This window comes from Balaenoptera borealis (genome assembly GCF_965194805.1).
Source record: "Balaenoptera borealis genome assembly, chromosome: 8".
In the NCBI taxonomy this organism is placed as follows: Eukaryota; Metazoa; Chordata; class Mammalia; order Artiodactyla; family Balaenopteridae; genus Balaenoptera; species Balaenoptera borealis.
In genome coordinates, this window is record NC_138865.1 from 115,920,040 (window position 1) to 115,937,263 (window position 17,224).

General features: G+C 55.8%; 2 long non-coding RNA genes across 3 annotated transcripts; one reads left to right on the forward strand and one right to left on the reverse strand.

The window, feature by feature from the left end:
- Nucleotides 1-1,910: 1,910 nt before the first annotated feature.
- Nucleotides 1,911-16,995, forward strand: LOC309633876. 2 transcript variants are annotated; one of them, XR_014247740.1, is made up of 3 exons: nucleotides 1,911-1,931; nucleotides 15,079-15,751; nucleotides 16,039-16,995. It is a non-coding gene; the product is annotated as an uncharacterized lncRNA (long non-coding RNA). The 2 variants fall into 2 exon arrangements; XR_014247741.1 differs by lacking the exon at nucleotides 1,911-1,931 and adding an exon at nucleotides 12,785-14,246.
- Nucleotides 9,368-11,842, reverse strand: LOC309633875. The gene is made up of 2 exons (XR_014247739.1): nucleotides 10,234-11,842; nucleotides 9,368-9,595 (listed from the first exon to the last, which is right to left on the reverse strand). It is a non-coding gene; the product is annotated as an uncharacterized lncRNA (long non-coding RNA).
- Nucleotides 16,996-17,224: the final 229 nt, after the last annotated feature.

Sequence of the window (17,224 nt, forward strand, 5' to 3'; positions counted from 1 at the left end):
CTGTGGAGGCAGCAGACAGGGTCTGGCCAGGCAGGGGTGTTGTGACAGATAGGGCTCCCCAGGACTGCCTTTCCCACTCCCAACAGTGGGAGAGGAAGCTGCTGGGAAGAGAAGAGGAAGGCGAGTCCCCTCCCAAGGGGGCTCCAGGCAGCTCCCAAGCTCGCCCTGCTCCGTTCCTTTCCAGGGGCCCTTGCCCTCCGCCCACGCCGACAGCCACTTTGACCCCACTCTAGGGCTCTCCCTTCTCCTTCTCTGGCTCCCACCATCGGAGAGTCTGCTGCGGGCTTGGCTGTTTGGTTTCTCCCCAGCAGCCTGGCGAGCGATGCCTCTCCAAGGTTGTGTGCTCACTTTGCAAAACAGCAGAAATTTACAGCCCAAGTAATTGATCACTGTGCTGCTGCCTCTCTCCACCTTGCTCTGTCTCCTAATTCCCTTCTCCCTGCTCTCCTCTCTCTTTTTTCTCAGCGCGCCATCTGTGGTGTCAGAGAAAAGGAAGCCAAGAAGAGGGAGGTTCTGGTCCCAATTCTGCCAAGTACAAGTCACATGAACCTCAGTTTCCCCATCCGCAAAACGGTGCCGCTAATAATACCCGCTCACAGGGGGGCGGGGCCCCGCGGATGCTGGGGCACGGGGAGCACCCACGCAGGGTGACGCCACTCCCCAGACAGTTTTCTGAGGAGGGGGTGGCATGGGGCCCACCTTCCAGATGGGGACACTGGGACCCAGAGAGCTTGGGGTGTTCCGCTAGGCCTCACAGAGCTTGAACAGCAGCCCAGGGGCTTGAATTCCAGTCCATTGTGCCCCAAATTCCAGACCATTAAGGTACACTGCAGCCCCCTCCCCCAGGGCCGATCAGAACAGAGGTGATCCTCGCTCCTGAGGCTATGGGGAAGGAACGGAGGCCCTCGGGGCGAGGGGAGAGGCTCTGCAAACTGTAGAGAGCCGTGATGATGGAAGGAAGAAGCATCACCATCATTTGCTGACCCCTCTCCTGGACCAGGGTCCTTGACTGGGAGACTCTCTGGGCCCTGAAAGCCTGCCTGGTCCTCAGATTCCTCCTCTCCTTCCAAAGACCTCGTGTGAACAGGGGTCTCCTTCCAGCCAGGCCCCGCACCTGCCTGCCTCCTGGTGCCTCCAGGGAGGTCCCAGAACCTTCCAGAACGTTCCCCAGAGAAGGATTCTGAAGAGCCCTTCACTTGCCCTTCACAGGGTAGGGGAGGCACACAGGCCTGGGAGGGGCCGCCAGGTCCCAGGCCTGAGCCCTGCAGGCCTGGCTGGGAAGCCCCCTCCTGACTGCCACTCCAGTGCTCGCTGGGCTGACAGCCATCCCTGCCCCCTTCTGTTCAGTTCTGGGGGGAGAATATTTCCAGGGGGCGAGAGCTTGTCTTTTCCCTTCCACTCCCTACTCTTTCTTGTTCTCAGTCTAGCTTTATCTCAGCCTCTGCATGTCTCTGTTTCTCGGCTGTCTCTCTGTCTCTCTCCCAGCCTCCAGCCCGCAGGTGAGGACTTGCTCCCCTCCCGTGCCAAGTACGTCTCCTCTCCTGCTCCCTTGGCGTCCAAAGGCGCCTCTGGGCAGCACCAGCCTCCTCCCTTCCCCATCGCAGCCCAGGGTCTGCAGCTGGGGGGCAGCGGGTGCACTGTGGCCCCCCCCTCCCCCCCCCGTCTGGAGGGGCAGGAGGCTCCAGCCCCTCCGGCTTCCTGCTCCCGGACCTGGCTGGCGGAGATGAGAGCCGGTTGCAGAGCTGGGAGCCAAGCAGCACACAGAACAAACAGAATTTTTTTTTGCAACTAGAGGGGGAAGCACAGAGCTAAAAATAAAACGAAAAGATCAGTATCTGTCAGTCTGACAGCTGATTGGCTGCTCGGAGATGCATATAATTACCAGCAACTGGCGCTGGGTAGGCAAAGGCGGGAGAAACTGCTGAGACGAGGTTAGGATTTAACCTTTAAATTCTGGAGCCACCCGAAAGCCGAGGGGAGGACGCCGGGCGTCGGTGCTAATGAGGCTGGGGGTGGGCGGTGGGCGGCTGAGTCCTGGGCAGGTCCCGGGGGCCTCATCGTGGAAGGCCCTGGGAGCCCTTCTCCCTGGCCACCTCCCCCATCAGACCGGGAGTGCGTTTGATTGGGCGGCCAGGAGGCATTGGTCCTTCTCCCCGCCCAGCGGGGGGGTGGTGTCTTACGGGAAATCAGGGTCTCACCCTGGCGTGAGTGAGGGGGCTGCCTAGGGCTCTGGGCCCCGCCCAGCCTGGCCTCCTGTTGAGGTCCACCCCTATCCCCACCCACATTCTTCCGCTTTTCCCAGCCTGGTGTTCATTTGTGAAACCCATGCCGGCTCCCGTCCTTCCTCCACCCCGGCTCTGCTCCTTCCTCCAACCCAGAGTCACCGGTGCTCCTGGCTGTTTCCTGCCCCACCTGGGGAGGGCAGCTGGGTACCTCAGGCTTGTCCTAGGTCCCCGGAGATAGACAGAAATAGCAGGACTGGAGGGATGTTGTGGTCTCACTAAGCCTCAGTTTCTTCATCTGTAAAATAGGGGTGATGATAATAGGCAGATGCCAGGGGTGCTTTGGGCCCCATCTTGCATCTTGATTCTCTCACCTGAGCCAGGAGTCAGGAGATACGGGCTCTAGTCTTAGCCAGAAATTGTCTCTTTCTTTCTTGGCACTGGTCTCCCCATCTGTAAATTGGGAGTAAGAGCTCCTGCCCTCTGTCCTCTGGGGTGGGGTAGGGGGGGGTGCCAAGTGAGATGGCATAGGTGACGGAGCTCGGCAAACTGTACCTGTCGGGGCAGGTGGGAAGAACTTCTTGTATCTTCTAGAACCACCACTTTCTCCCTTCCAGGCTTTTGCCTATAGGTGTGGCCTTCCCTTCAGTGTCTCCTCCTCTGGGAAGCCCTCCCTGATGCCCCAGCAGGTCCTCTCCTCCTGCTACCCTGGGTGTCTCACCTCAAGCTCAGGCCCCGATTATCTGCCTCCCACACGGGTCTGTGAGCCCTCTGGGGGCAGGAACCACATGCCTGACGAGGGCCTGGTCCAGAGCCCCTTGGGAAGAGAGACACCAGATCTCTGATGCAGGAGGAGATCTTGGGCCACACTGCCCAGGCTTCGGGCAAGCAGTGGCCTCTGTTGGTGGGGAACCGTCTTTCCCCAGTGATCAGCAGGTCCCAAGTACCTGCGTGGCAGTGGCCCTTTCCCTGTGCTCAGCAGGGCGGCCGGTGGAGCTGCCACTGGGTGCTAGGACCTAGAGAGCCCAGACTGACTACAGGAGACCCTGCCCAGAGCTCCCAACTGGGGCAAAGGGCAGGTGGGGGAGGCAGTAGAAGGAAACCATGAGTTCACACTGGGGTAGCCCAGCTGTGCCTGCCCATCTTAGACACCTTCCAGCCTTTATCTCATTGACTCCCCACAATAACTCCTTGGAGGCAATGCTATTGTTATTCACATTTTGCAGATGAGGAAACTGAGTAGTTAAGCAACGTGGCTAGTGAGAGCAGAGCCTGGATGCACCCAGTCACCTTCCCCCGAGGCCAGGCCCAGCAGCCCCTGCCTCTCTGGGAAGGACTAAAGGGAGATGCAGGGAGGGGCGATGCTTCTGGAGCAGCTGCCCTGAGACCTTCTAGGCAGACAGATTGTCACAGAGAGTCTTGAGAATGCTTTTGTGTGTGGTGTGCAAAGGAAATCCCCTTTGGTGTCTCTGAGAGATCAGGACGATTTAAACTGCTTTTCGATGATTTGGGGATGTCAGACTGGTATTGCTTTTGAACGGGACATGGTGATGAGACTGGGCCCCAAGGCAGCCCAGTTTCCTTCAGGTTACGGTAATAATCATCGCCACAGCAGCAACTAAAGCAGTTTTCACGGGCTGAGCACTCACCACGTGCTGAATGCTGGGCTCAGCCTTGACTTGGATGCACAATCTGCGTCCTCACCACCAGCTTGAGATAGAGATTATTCTCATCCTCGGGTTATTTCCTTATAGCTGATACCTGAGCGTGTTTGTCTCCACACTCACTGTCTCCCCTGCTAGGCAGGGGAGCTTGGTGAAGGCCCCAATCTTGTCGCTCCCATTCATTGCTGAGTCCCCGGCACCCAGCATCAGCTCCTCAAGGAGCAGCTGGACAATAAAGCTTTGGTGGACACATTTCAGATGAAGAGACTGAGGGTCAGAGAGGTCACACAGCTTGCCAAGAGGGAATCCCAGGTTTCTGTGGCTCGAGAGCCCAGATTCTAATCACCAACTCATACAGCAGCTTGAAAGACCCTCTCGGAGACCCGCCTCAAGACAGCCACAGAGCATAAGTCCCCCCACCCTTACCCCCTGCCCACTGTTCTCAGGCCTGGTACTAAAGCCCAAGAGGCTTCTAATCTGAATCTGCCCCCGCCCCACCTTTTGCCTGATTGCCAGGGAATCAGGTGGAAGTTGGCCAGAGTTAGCTCAGGCTTGGGGAAGTTGTACTCTTCCAGAGTTGTGTTTTTGGTGTGACCTGATTCAAAATTTCCTTCCCTGTCACATTGGTTCCCACTCAGAGAAATCTTTGAAGTAGAGATGACCTTATTATGTGGTTACTGGCCCGGTTAATTCATATGTGCAGTTGATCATTGCTGCTTCTCTCTGGGATGGGGCCCTTGGTTCTGGGGGAGTCTAATCAAGGGTCTCATGGAGGCCAGGGGTAATAAACCCAGGACGCTCATGGTTAAGAGCTTGACTCTGTCACTGAGTGACCTTGGGAACCTCATCTGACCTCTCTGAGCCTTGACTTACTCATTCGTAAAAGGGGGACATGCATGGGGAGTATCTATCTTGAATGCTGGCTGTAGGTGGGAAGAAAGAGGTCAAGTTTTCTCTTTTTAAAAAAATCACACTTTCACAAATAATATACAATTTTTATCCCTGTACTTTAAGAAATGTTAATTTAAAAAAAATCTGAACACCAAACAGTACCTGAGCACCTGCCATGTGCCCAGCCTTGCATCGGAGTTGGGGCTGGATAGAGGTACCCCGCTCGTGGGTGTGGCCTGTGATATGTGTGTTCACCTGCTCAGGCCGACGTCATAGCGACCCCACGAGGTTCAAGGGACTGAGATTGCCATTTCCCAGGGGAGGAAACAGGCACAGAGAGGAGACGTGACTGGCTTTACGTTCCACACTGAGAATCTGATGAGTCTGGCATTGGACCTGGACGCTCTGTTCTACTGATGAACAGACCTGTGAGTCCTGGCTGCAGGGCCCTAAGTGAGCTTTCAGGGCACAAAGACGAACCAGGGGTGCCCCTGCCCTGGAGGAGCTACGTCCCCTAGGAGAGGGGGACACATTGAAAAACCAGTGAAACGTGGTGTAACAGGGGGCACCCGAGGCTGATCCACCTCATAAAGAATCACCAGAAAGACCCCCGAGGGAACTTGCTTTATAAAAAGTCCCCTGGTTGGTGCATCAACGTAAGAGTTCTAGGCCCTTCGATGTGCTGATGGATGGTACATTTTTTTTTTTATACCTCAAAACGGGCTCCGCTCGAGTTGTATTTGAAACCCAGCTGGCTTGTCCTTCACTGTGCTGTTTAGTCCACGATCACGGGGCCTCGGGACCAGGGTCTCCAGCTCCTGCTACGCAGATGCAAGAGGATCATTTTTTAAGAAGTGACTGTGCCCCTCCCCCCCCAATCCCGAGTCCAAAGGTGACTTCAAGTCCCTCGTGGAAGGACACCTTCCAGTGGTCAAGAATCTGGGGTCCCCACACCGACAAGGTGTCTCCAGATGGAGGAAGTGTGTGTGGCAGGGGCGTGAGCTGAAGTTGTCAGTTGATCGCAAGCCCCCTGTATCCACTGGACCTCAGAGCCCCGGCGGTTAACCTCTGAGTGCTCCTGACCAGAACCTCCAAGGCCTTACACCTCCTGTGGGTGTGGGGTGGAGGTGGGAGGGATGGAGGGGAAGGGTCTGCCTAGAAGGAGCAAGGGAAGCACCATTCCAGCCCCAAACGTGCACTCGGACAAGCCGAGATGGGAAGAAAGGTGCAGAGCGGAGTGGAAGCCGCGGGCAAGGCCCACCGAGAGGTCTTGTTGCCGGTCTCTACAAGAAATGCAAGGTTGTCAGTGGCTGGCTTCCTGCGAACAGGAGCCCACACGTCATGGTCTGCTTCCGTGGAAAGCGTGGCACGAGAGCATCTCGTGAAGACCTGTGAGACCGGGTGGCTCAGCCCTGCCCGCTGGGGCTGCCTCCAGCACTCGATTCACTTTAAAGAAAACAGAAGCTCATTCCTCTCCCAGGCCCATGCTGGCCCAACAAGAAAACTGCCTCTGTGTAAGTAATAGAAGCTTTCTCAATTTGGGTTAATCAAGGGCATCCATGATGCTGTGCAACTCCCATTGGAGAGTCTGAAGGAGCACAGTGGGTTGATCTAATCCCATCCAAAGCAAAGAAGGGTGATGTCGTTTGGAGCCTGTGGTGGCCTGGCCCTCAGTCAAGGTGCAGTGACCATCAGGGATTTCAAGAGGCTGTAAATAGCATGGAGTCTCCCCCCCCCCCACCAACCCCCGCTGCCAGAAATCCTTGGAGGGCTCCCCCAGGGAACCCCAGATTGGGAACCACTGGGCTAATAAGCCAGTTGGGATGAGGGTGCAACTCTCTGACAATCCCTGCAGCCTCTCCCACTTCCCCATCAAGGATGTCCTCCTTCCTGCCGCGGGGTGTCCAGGGAGAGCTTGGTGGCTGTGAGGTCATCCTGACTCTGCCATTTACCAGCTGTGTGATCTTGGGTAGATGGCTTTCCCTCTCTGAACCCCTGGGTCCTATTGCTTCCCTCTGGGTTGGAAGCGCTCTGTAAGGGCTGGGTGTCTTTATTGTTGCCATTACCTCTTGTTCAGGTGTCCTGACTTCCCACCCTGTCGTGTGTGATCCTCTCACTGGATTTCCGTGATGAAAGAGGGATGCAGGGGCGGGCAGAGTGCGCGTGGAAATGGGACTCGGGAGATGCAGCTTCTGAGAAGCTGTCTGTGACGGGAGCCTGGAAGGTGGGTGAGGAAGGCAGGCGTGGCGGCCCGTTAGCGGGCAGGCTGCCGGCACCTTGAGACGGCAGTTCTGGGGTGCCGCCGAGCACTCCCCATCTTTAATGTGCCTAGAGTCACCTGGGAATCTTGTTCCAGTACAGACTCTGATGGAGCAGGCCTGGGCAGGGCTCCCAGGTGAGCAGGTGCTGAGGCAGCCAGGGCCACACTCTGAGTAACAAGGTGCCCCCACTGGGGCCTCCGGCCCAGGGAGGAGGGCAGACCACTTGGTGTCTGGAAGCGATGGCTCCGGAAAGGCCTGAGAGCCGCCAGAATGTCCATGCAGGGAAAGATGAAGCAACATGAGGGTAAAATTATGTTTTCAACAGAAAAGGCCTCTGCCTGCTAGCGTTCCCACCCCCCATGCAGCCCCAGGGGTTTGAAAGAATGTGGTTTTCTGAGCACAGCCTTCCTTCGCTGAAGGGGGTGGATTCGCTCTTAAAAAGTTGCCTGTAAAATGATTTTTTTCTATATCAAATGCTGTTTTCCAGTGGTGCGTGTTTTAAGACCACGGTTGCATTCCCACTGAGAAGTATCCAGCTCTGAGGCATTGTTGTTGAAGACGTGGCAAACACGAGGGGCGGGGAGTTCAAGGCCACAGCATGGCCTGCGTGTCAGTGGGCCTTGGAGCTGATGAGAGCTGGAGCTACAGAGGTCTGGAACCAAAATCTGAATCCCCAGTGATCCCCAAATGCACTGAGGTCCACGGCCAAACACTGGCTCAGAACCCTGACCAATAAATACCACTGATTGTATGACTGGTGGGACCAGAGGTGACCCAGGGCAAACCAGCCCTTCAGATGGAAGAAGAGCTCAGAGAGACTGGCCCTCTTGTCTTTGTATATAACACCGTCAGCCACAGTCTGAATATCAGGCTAAGAGTGTTTTTGTTTTTATGTTGGACACAATTGTCTAATGTGCTATAGGAGCCTGCTGCCATGGCAGTTTGGCTGTGCTTCCCAAAGAAGCTCTGAAACTATGATGCCAGAGTGCCACAAAGACTCCTGAGAAACGGCTTCCTTGCCCAGAGGGGTCTGGTTGAATATGCCAAGGTGCACTGGGCATCTTGAATAAGAGACGAAAGTCCGCAATCTGCCAATACTGGACAGACTGTGGTTTTCAGAGCATAGCCTGGGGTCAGTATTACAAGGAACACACTTTGGGAACCCAGTCAATGAAAGGCCCTCATAACTAAAAGGTCTCTCTGTTTCTGTATTAGTTATCTACTGCTGCATAACAAATCACCTCGAACTTAGTGGCTTAAAACAATAGGCATTTATTATCTCAAAGTGTCTGTGGGTCAGGAATTCAGAACTGGCGTAACTGGCTTGTGGTCTTCACCGAAGTTGCACTCCAGGTGTCAGCTGGGGCCGCCGTCACCTGACAGCTTGACTGGGGCTGGAGGATCAGCTTCCAAGGTGGCACACTCACCGGCTGGCAGGGCGGTGCTGGCTGTTGGCAGGAGGCCTTGGTTCCTTGCCACACAGACTCCTCCACAGAGCTGCTGGAGTTTCCTCACAATGTGGCGGCTGGCTTCCCCCAGATGAATGCAAGAGAGCAAGACTGAAGCCTCTCATGACCTGGCCTTGGAATGCACATGTGATCCTTTCCACACTGTCCTATTGGTCCCACAGGGCAGCCCTATTCATTGTGGGAAGGGCTGAAGGAGGTCGAAATCGTTTGGAGACCATCTTGCAGGCCAACTGCCATGGTAAACATCTCTCCAGCACAAGGACAAAACATCTCTCATTCTCACAGCTGGTTTCTTACCATTTAGTGCCAATTAGTAACTTTGAGAAGTGACCCTGCTAATCTGTGATATGAAGGAGGAGGAGACCAGGAATTTATCAGCCCCGCCAACACCCCATGAACAGCAGCAATAATAATCATCCACGCCCGTTCGTTGAGCCCTCACCCTATGCCAAGTGCCTCAACAGCATTGTGGAGACATGCATTCCTTGTCCCCAAGCAGCAAGTTCCACAATATTTCCAAGTTAGGCCACTCATTTTTATGAAATGTATAAAATGAGATTTTTTTTTTGGCAGTAATGGCTACAGGGACACAAGCAGCTTTGCCCCCTGAAAATGCAGAGACAAAATCTAAGACCCGTGTGAACCCACGTGGATAAGACTGGAGTGGGGTGTAAACTCAGGATGGATAAATGCCAAAGAGAAACACATCATAGGGACTTCCCCGGTGGTCCAGTGGTTAAGACTCCACACCCCCCACTGTAGGGGGCGTGGGTTCGATCCCTGATCGCGGAACTAAGATCCCACATGCCACGTGGTGCGGCCCCAAAAATGAATAAATAAATAAATACATAATAAATAGGTGAGATAAAATATTTATTTCCTGTGCATTAACAGTGTGTGAAGAGTCAGGGTGAGCCAGGAATTCTTTGGTTTCGCCCCAGCCTCCTGCTAGGAGAAGGGGTCACATCTCCGGTGGTGGCCTAGTGGTAAGGAGCAGACACCTGGGTGCTCAAGACACGTGTATCCCAGGCCTGCCATGTCCGTTATTAGCTCTGTGACCCAGGCAAGTGACTTCATGGTCCTGTTTCCTGTAAAATGGGGTAATAATGGCCGACTCTTCTGGTTGTGATGAGGCTTCAGAAGGTGCTGGAATGCTCTATCTTGGCAAAGCTGATGGCGGGTCACCAAGGTGGTGGCACCCCAGGTTCAAAGAACCTTTGTAGAAGTGCCATTGCCTGGAAAGATCTTTGCTCTGTTACCGAGAGTGGACCCCGAGCCACAAAGCAGACAGTCGCTGCTGCTCGGGCCCCCTGTATGGGCCACCCCAGGGGGGCTGGAAGGAACTCAGCTCCTGCTTCTGCTGGGGGCATGTGTGGGCCTGGAGCCGGCCCAGCCCTTTCCTGTCCTGTCCCAGCATGATTTCAACAGAGGGAGCGTCCTGGGCATGTTTTCCCCTCAGAAGTCTCAACTCGCTGAGCAGGGTTTGGGGAGGTCTGGCTAAATTTGCTGTCCCAACAAACAGACCAGGCATAGAGACTCTCAGAAAACACAATGTAGGCACTAGTTCCTGATCCCACAGCCTGGGCCTGGCTTGACGGAGGGTTTTTGGGTCAGGCTGGCCTGACAGCGCTTGGCTCCATCCCTCAGGGCTGTGTGACTCTGGACAAGTGTCTCCACCTCCCTGGCCCTCAGTTTCCCCATCCCTAAAATCTCAGGTTGGGCTTACCTGCTGGCCTTCAGTGGGTTCCGAGGAGCCTGGGGTTGCCCAGGGGGACACAGAGCCCACGTGGGTGTGCATGGGGCGGGTCCCAGACCACCCCCTTCTTCTCCAATCAGGGGAGCTCCGTTTTCATCTCTTCGGTATGTTGGTGTTCTAAGCAGCACCTCATTTAAAAAGAAGAAGAAAAAGAAAAAGAAAAAAACAAAAGGAAACATGTCTACAGCGAAAACAATACAATCAAGAAGTTTCCCACCAACTTACTTTGTCCCCTGGCTCATTCCTTCAAGCTCTAAGGGAACAGAGGAATAGACGGCCTCCACCAGCTGGGTTTAGTGACTGCCCATTTCCAAATGGTTCCCGGTTTTCTGGATTTGAATCTCTGTTTCCATTCGGCCTCTGTGAGGTCCCGTGAAAGGTGGGGAGAGGAAGGGGCTTTGATTGGGGGGTCCACAGAGGTCTTGGGGTGCCAAGGTCACGAGCAGGCTGGGTGTGCTGGCTTTCTCTCTGGACGTGTACTGTGGGCATCTCAGATGCATGCCCCTCGGCCCCCCTGTGCCAGAGCATCTCCACGTTAGCCAGCCCAGCTGCACACCTGCCCTCAGTGGAAGCGGGGGGACCAGCCCTTGCTGCCTCTGGGTCTCAGTTTCTTCATCTGAAGTGAGGAGACTGTGGGCCTGAAGGGTCTCTCAGCCCCTTCCAGCTTCAACACTCTAATTGCTGCATTTATGGAGCTCCAGCTGTCTGCAGACTGGTGTCTGGGCCAGGGGAGGGGTGGATCCCATCCTGGGAGGAGGAACCACCTCAGCCTGCTGCCTCTGGCTGGCCTGGGGATGGCAGGGCTCAGAGTGCACCCTGGGCCCCAGGAGGACCAGGTGCCAGGCCCAGCTGCCAGGCTGCCATTTGAAGTGTCTCCTGTTGGTGGCACTTTGGTGAGTTTCAGGTCTCCTGGTCTTTGTGTGTATTTGATTTGTACCTGAAACCTTAGTTAGCTAGCTCCCTTTCTTCGTTATGGGAATCTTAGTGCCTGAGGCTGAAGCTGACCATGTCTTTCCCCAGGTAAAACCCTTCCATGGCTTCTCACTGCCCTCAAGACAGTCCAAGCTCTCCCACCTGGGGGCTCTCTACCCTCCCCCCCTCCTCCAGACACACAGACTGGACCGTGAAACCTCTCTCTCCTCTCTAGAGCCTCACATCCTCTGCTTGACACACTCTCCCTCTCCTCTTCTTTTTGCTTGCTAAATGTCACTTCCTCCAGGAAGCCCTCCCTGCCTAATTGAGCGACTTTAGTTCACACTCAGGCTCACCCTGTCCTTCTCCTTTGTAGCACTCATCATTGTAGTGAGCTAAAAAGACGTCTGTTTATCTGATCCGCACCCCTCCCTGCCACTAGAATGTGGGCTCTCTGAGCGCCCCCCTTTTGGATTTCCCTGCCTGTGCCAGGCCCAGTGCTGGGCACCCAGGGAGAGCTCTGGGAATGCCTGCTGAGTGAATCCTTGATTGGCAACTGTATGAGCCGACATGCAGCCTGTTGATCCAGGTTGCTAACCTGGGGCCAGCCAGGGCTGCCATCAATGCGCCTGACCGGGTCACACAGTCTGGGAACCCAGGCCCAGCCCCATCCTCTGGCCTGCAGGCTCTGCCTGGAAGGAAGGAAGGGGTTAAGTGTTTCTGGCGGCCCCGTGCTGGGTCTGTGGCAGTTCCCCCTTCCGGGGCTGCAGCAACCGAGGTTGGCGAGGAATGTTTGCAATGCAGAGCTAGGAGGGAGGGCGGCTGGTGGAAGTGGGGGCCTGTGGAGGCCAGCCGGCCAGGCTCCCCAGTTGAGCAATCGCCCAGGCCCAGCCGGTTCCTGTAACTCCTGCCCCTCCTGCCTTGCCCCGCCCTGCCAGCTACCTCCACCCGCTGCCTGCTGGGCAGCGGGGGACGGCCTGTACTCTGGGGCCTGCAGTGAGAGGTGGAGGGACAGAGGCCCAGAGAGCCTGGAGGCTGGGGTGAAAGGGAGGGGCTTCCAAGGAGAGAGAGAAGGAGTGCAGTCAGCTTAGCCACCTTGGCCCAGAGAGCGTAGGGCTTTTGCCCAAGGTCCCTCAGGGAGGCGCCACCACCGAACTGGGCCACACCCTGGATTCAGACATTTTGGTTCCCATGGCACCAGGCTACAACTTGACACAGCGTGGAGGGCACTTTGCCACTCAGATGGGCAGCTCTGAATCCCAGGGACCCCCTCCCAGCTGAAGGCAAAGACCCCCCCGGCCCTGGCCTGGCTCTTCACTCAGGGCTAGGGTCTCAGAGAGGATGATGGCTCTCATTGGGCTGGGTGCACCCACCCCCCGCCCCGCATCACCTCCCCAGAGCCATCCACTGCCCAGCCTGTCCTGGGGACACCGGTCACCTCCATTCCTTCCCTCCTGGAGTGTGGAGGAAGTGGATGAAAGCCAAACTGGTTCTCAAAAGCCCCCCTCCTCCTTCCTTCCAGTTCCTTTCAAGGAAGAACCTTCGTGAATTCTGAATAGCATGTTGAGCCCAGGCACAAAACTGATTTCTTTCTTCACAAGCACACACCTTCTTTGGGGGGAAGCAGCATTCCCTGACACTGCAGAATGAGCTTCTTCTGTGGACAGTATTTACAAGTGGCCTCTGGGGAGGTGGCCTCTGCAGTCATTCAGACCCAATTCGAATCCCGGTTCCGTCACCTTCAAGCTTTGTGGCTGTGCACCTCTGAGCCTCAGTTTCCTTATCTGTAAAGTGGAATTCAGAGAGAGGGTGGGCGGAGCAGCAGGACCCCTCTGGTTCTGCAGAGACTCTGGGCCACTTGCTTTTCCTGGTCCCATAGATGTTCAGTCTGTTTGGGGTTTGTATGGGTGTGCCCCACTGGGGCCCTGGGCTTTGCCTAAGCTGCCAGGGGATGACGGTGTCAGAGCCCTCAGAGGTGCCACCTTGGCCACATCTGGCTAGAATCGACAGTGGATCTCCTGGGACCCACATCTCCAGAGGGCGGGGTAGGTGATCCATGTGAGCTAGAAGTTCCTGTGAGAATCAAACACCACGTTTATAGGTGAAGAGGCTTGCAGGAGGAGTGGCTTGCCAAGCCATCTAGACATAGCGAGGAATTTTGACCCCAAAAAACACACCAGTAATACCAAGAACCCTCTTACACTCTGCTCTGCAGCTAAGTCCTTACTGTGAGCCAGGCAATGACACCTACTTTATTCCAACAACATGCCTAAGAAGGAAGAATATTGATCTCCCTTTTTTATCAGGAAACAGAGAGGTTGATGCACTTGCTCAAGGTCACACAGCTTGTAAGGAGTGGAGCCTGACTTGGCACTCAGGCCTCTGCCCTCCAGAACCTGTGCTCTTAGCTGATCTCTTCCACACCTGGCTTGGGATCCGGGCTCTTCACAGAGGAGATGGGCCACCTTGGGTTAGTCATTAAGCCCCAGAGCCACCAAGTGAGAGAAGAAGCTCCAGCACCCACTGGGGATGGGGGAGGCGCTGTGCTAAGTTATCACTACCACTGGGTGAGCAGAGCTCAGAGGGGCCAAGCCTCTTACTCCAGGGCACACAGCCCGTCCAGCCAGGACCCACTCCCAGAGGGACTGATGATGCCTTCCAGTCCCCTGGTCCCCTGGCTCTCTGTCCGCGAGTCCACCGAGGCGGTGGCCGGGAAGGACCCCCAGAGCCGACTGGGTTCCGCGGACAGATGGACAGATGCCGGCCGCCCCCCTCCCAGGGCCAGTGGGCTGCGAGGCTTTGCCACCTCCTCCCGAGCAGGTTTCCTTTAAGAAACCAGAAGATTGATTTCCTGGCAGGCTTGCCGAGGAGCGCATCCAAATGGTTTGCATGTCTGCATTTTTTACTGCTACGTTTAATATGTATGCAAATGCCGGCCGGCTGCGCCGCGGCTGCACAGTCACACGCGGCGCCCCATTAAAGCGCCGTCCGGGCGCGCGCATCATTCGAGGCGACGGGCTCGGCGGCCCTGATAGATGGGGTGCGGGGACGGAGACAAATGACGGGCTTTTGTAATTTCTTTCTCCGTTTTTCGGGGGCGGGGGCGGGGGGCGCGGTTCAAACCTGGAAACAGCAGAGATTTAAATATATGCAAAATTGCTTGGGGGGCTTGGGCGGGGGTGTAGAAACCTGAACTGGGAGGGGGGAATTCAGTGTTTTCCTCCGTGGGAGTCGGGCTGGAGGCTGGAGTGGGGAGCCAAGCCCCCACAGTCACCTTCTGGCAGAGAGAGCGGCTTTGCTCCTGATAAGCAGGCGCGGTCCTATGGGAAGCGCTGCTTCAGCCGCAGAGAAAAGGAAAATGCTGGTTATTTTCAGCCCGGTTACGCCCGAGAGGCCACTGCCTCGAGTTTTTCCCATCCCCCGCCCCACTTTCTTTTCTTGGGCTTCCAAGGCTTGTAACTTTGTAGGTATGATGTATGTCATTTAACTCACACTAGCCCTAAGAGGTGGATCGCACCCATTGTACAGATGGGGAAACTGAGGCTCACAGGAGCGAAGTCCTTTGGGGAGGGTTGCAGAGTGAGTGGGAGGTGGGGTGGGACTCCCAGAGCGGTATCCTTGACCCCCTCGGCCCCCGGCCAGCTCTTGCTTTGTGGAGTTTGCTCCCAGCCATGGGGGCTGGGGCAGGTGTGGAATCTGCCCAGACTAACCACCCGCCAACACCCCCTGCTCTGCAACCCGAGCCCCCCTCGCGGGCCCTCAGCATCCTACCTGTCCCCACCTGCCTGGTAACACAAGCCCACATCCGACTGAGCCTGAAGACTGAGCTCCAAATTTCCAAAATACTGTTTCAGCCTAAAATTTGAAGTGTGCGTTTTAAAGGAATCTTTCCTTATTTCTCAGGATTTTAGGCGACCCGGCAGCTGGGGGGCAGCCTGGAGGATCATATGAAGATGGAAACATTTCCCAGAGGAGGCTCCAGCCTAAAGAGATGGCCATTCTGGAGCAGATAGCTCAGACCAACTAGAGAGGCCGTTGTGTGTGTGTGTGTGTGTGTGTGTGTGTGTGTGTGTTTGTGTGTTTGTGCCGTGTGGTAGTGTGTTGGGCTATGCTTGTGTGTCATTGTGTTTATCTGTTTGCCAGTGTGTGCGCATGACAGTGTGAGGGTGGGATTGTGAGTGTGTCCGGGTACACACGTGCGTGTCAGTGTGCATGTGTGTGTGTTGATGTGACAGCAGCTGAGAACGCTTGTCCTTGGGCTGGCAAGCAGCTGGAATGTGAATTTCCCTGAGGGTTTCCAGGCCTCTTGCCTCCCCCATCCCCATCCCAAATCTGCTCCCCTTTCCAGCGAAAGCCTCTGCTGTTTCAGCGGCAGAATGGGGGTTAGGACACCTCACAGGCAGCTGTGAGGATCCAAAAAGGCTGAGACCCCCTAAAGCTCTGCATAGATGAGGAGGACTTTGATTATTGGGGGATGGGGTGTAGCCTGTTGCCTGATGGGTGAGCCTGGGAATTCTGGGAAGGAAACAAGGGGCACGCACAGCTGTCTGGAGAAGCTCTCCCTGTGTGTATGTGGGTGAGTGTGACACCCCCCCCAACCCCTTCTCCCTCTCCCACCCCTCCCCTACTTCCCTCTCCTTCCCCCACCCCACCCCCACTCTCTTCCACTCTCTCAAGTTCACGGTACCCTGGAGTCCCTTGGGCCATCTCTCCTGCAGTTTCCCCCCAGATATCCCCAGGGCCCACCCTCTCCCCGCCAGGAGTTCTCCCTGACCACCCACTTCCGCCCCTTGCCCTTGCTACCTCCCACATCCCATCTAGTTGCTTGTTTGTTTCAATTTGTCTATATCATCTATCCCACAGGAATGTGAGCCCTGGCGGAACCTAGGACCCCCACCCAGGCCAGGCTCCTTTTTCCAGGCACAGATCCTCCCTCTCAACCGGTCTCATTCCCCCTGAGGCTCACCCTCACCCTCCGTGCCTGTGGAGCCCAACCAGACGGTGACCCCACGTCCTAAGTCCTCCCCCAACTCGTCTATGTTTTGGGACAGTCCACCCTTCTTCCAGTCCTCAAGGTGTCACCTTCCCTGAGCTGGCCCCAACCACAATCACAGCACCAGTGGTACTAACGGTGATTGTTTCCTGTAGCCTATTTGCATCACCGCATCAAGAAAGTTCTTTCATGGGGAACCATTGGAATGGACCTCAACACTGCCCCTCTCTGAATACCTCCTCCCCTGGGGCCCTCTGAAGCATCTTGTAGAGCATCCCATAGCCTGGGGAGAGGGTGAGCCCTGGGCCTCACTAGGGCCTCCCCTAAACCGGTTGGAGCAGACACTAGTCGCTGGGCTGTTGAAATAGACAAGGGAGAAGATGCAGGAACCAATGAATGCACGGGATTTGGCAACACGTCTCGCTGGGCGTCCTGTCCCGTGTTCCCCTGGGGGTCCGCACCTTCACTCCCCAGCTGGTTGGGGGGGCTGCTGTGTGTGGACCGGCTGAGTCAGGCCCTAACCCCGGGCAAGGGGCCACATTGGCTTTCGCTGATCTTGCTGACTGGGCTGAATATGTGTCTCCATCTCCCTCAGCCACCCGCCATTGCTCATGGTTGGCATTTATCCCCAGGCAAGGGGTGACACTTGGAGCAGCCCGCAGCCTCCTGCGTGTTCTGAGGAAGGGTGGCCGGAGGCTGGGCTGCGAGGGGGCACGGCAGGAACAGCTGCTGCTCTGAGTTCAGTGACCACGAGCTGAAAAATCAGGACGCAGGATGAAGCTGAGGGTTTTCTCAGATTTGTTCGTGTCATGAGTGGAAAAGTCTTACAAAGGTATGAAAGTGAAAGCCTATTTCGTTATGTAGGTAATGGATTGTCTGTGTTGAAAAGAATTTGAGTTTCCCAAATCAAGGAGGTTCTGGAAATTAATAATTCAATTTGATGAATATTTGGGGGGCCCCTGGGTCAACCCTGTCCTTGGTGCTTGCACGATAATGGGGAGCAAAACGGTCGTGATTCTGGCCTCACTGAGCTCACCTGGGGAGGCTGACATTCCT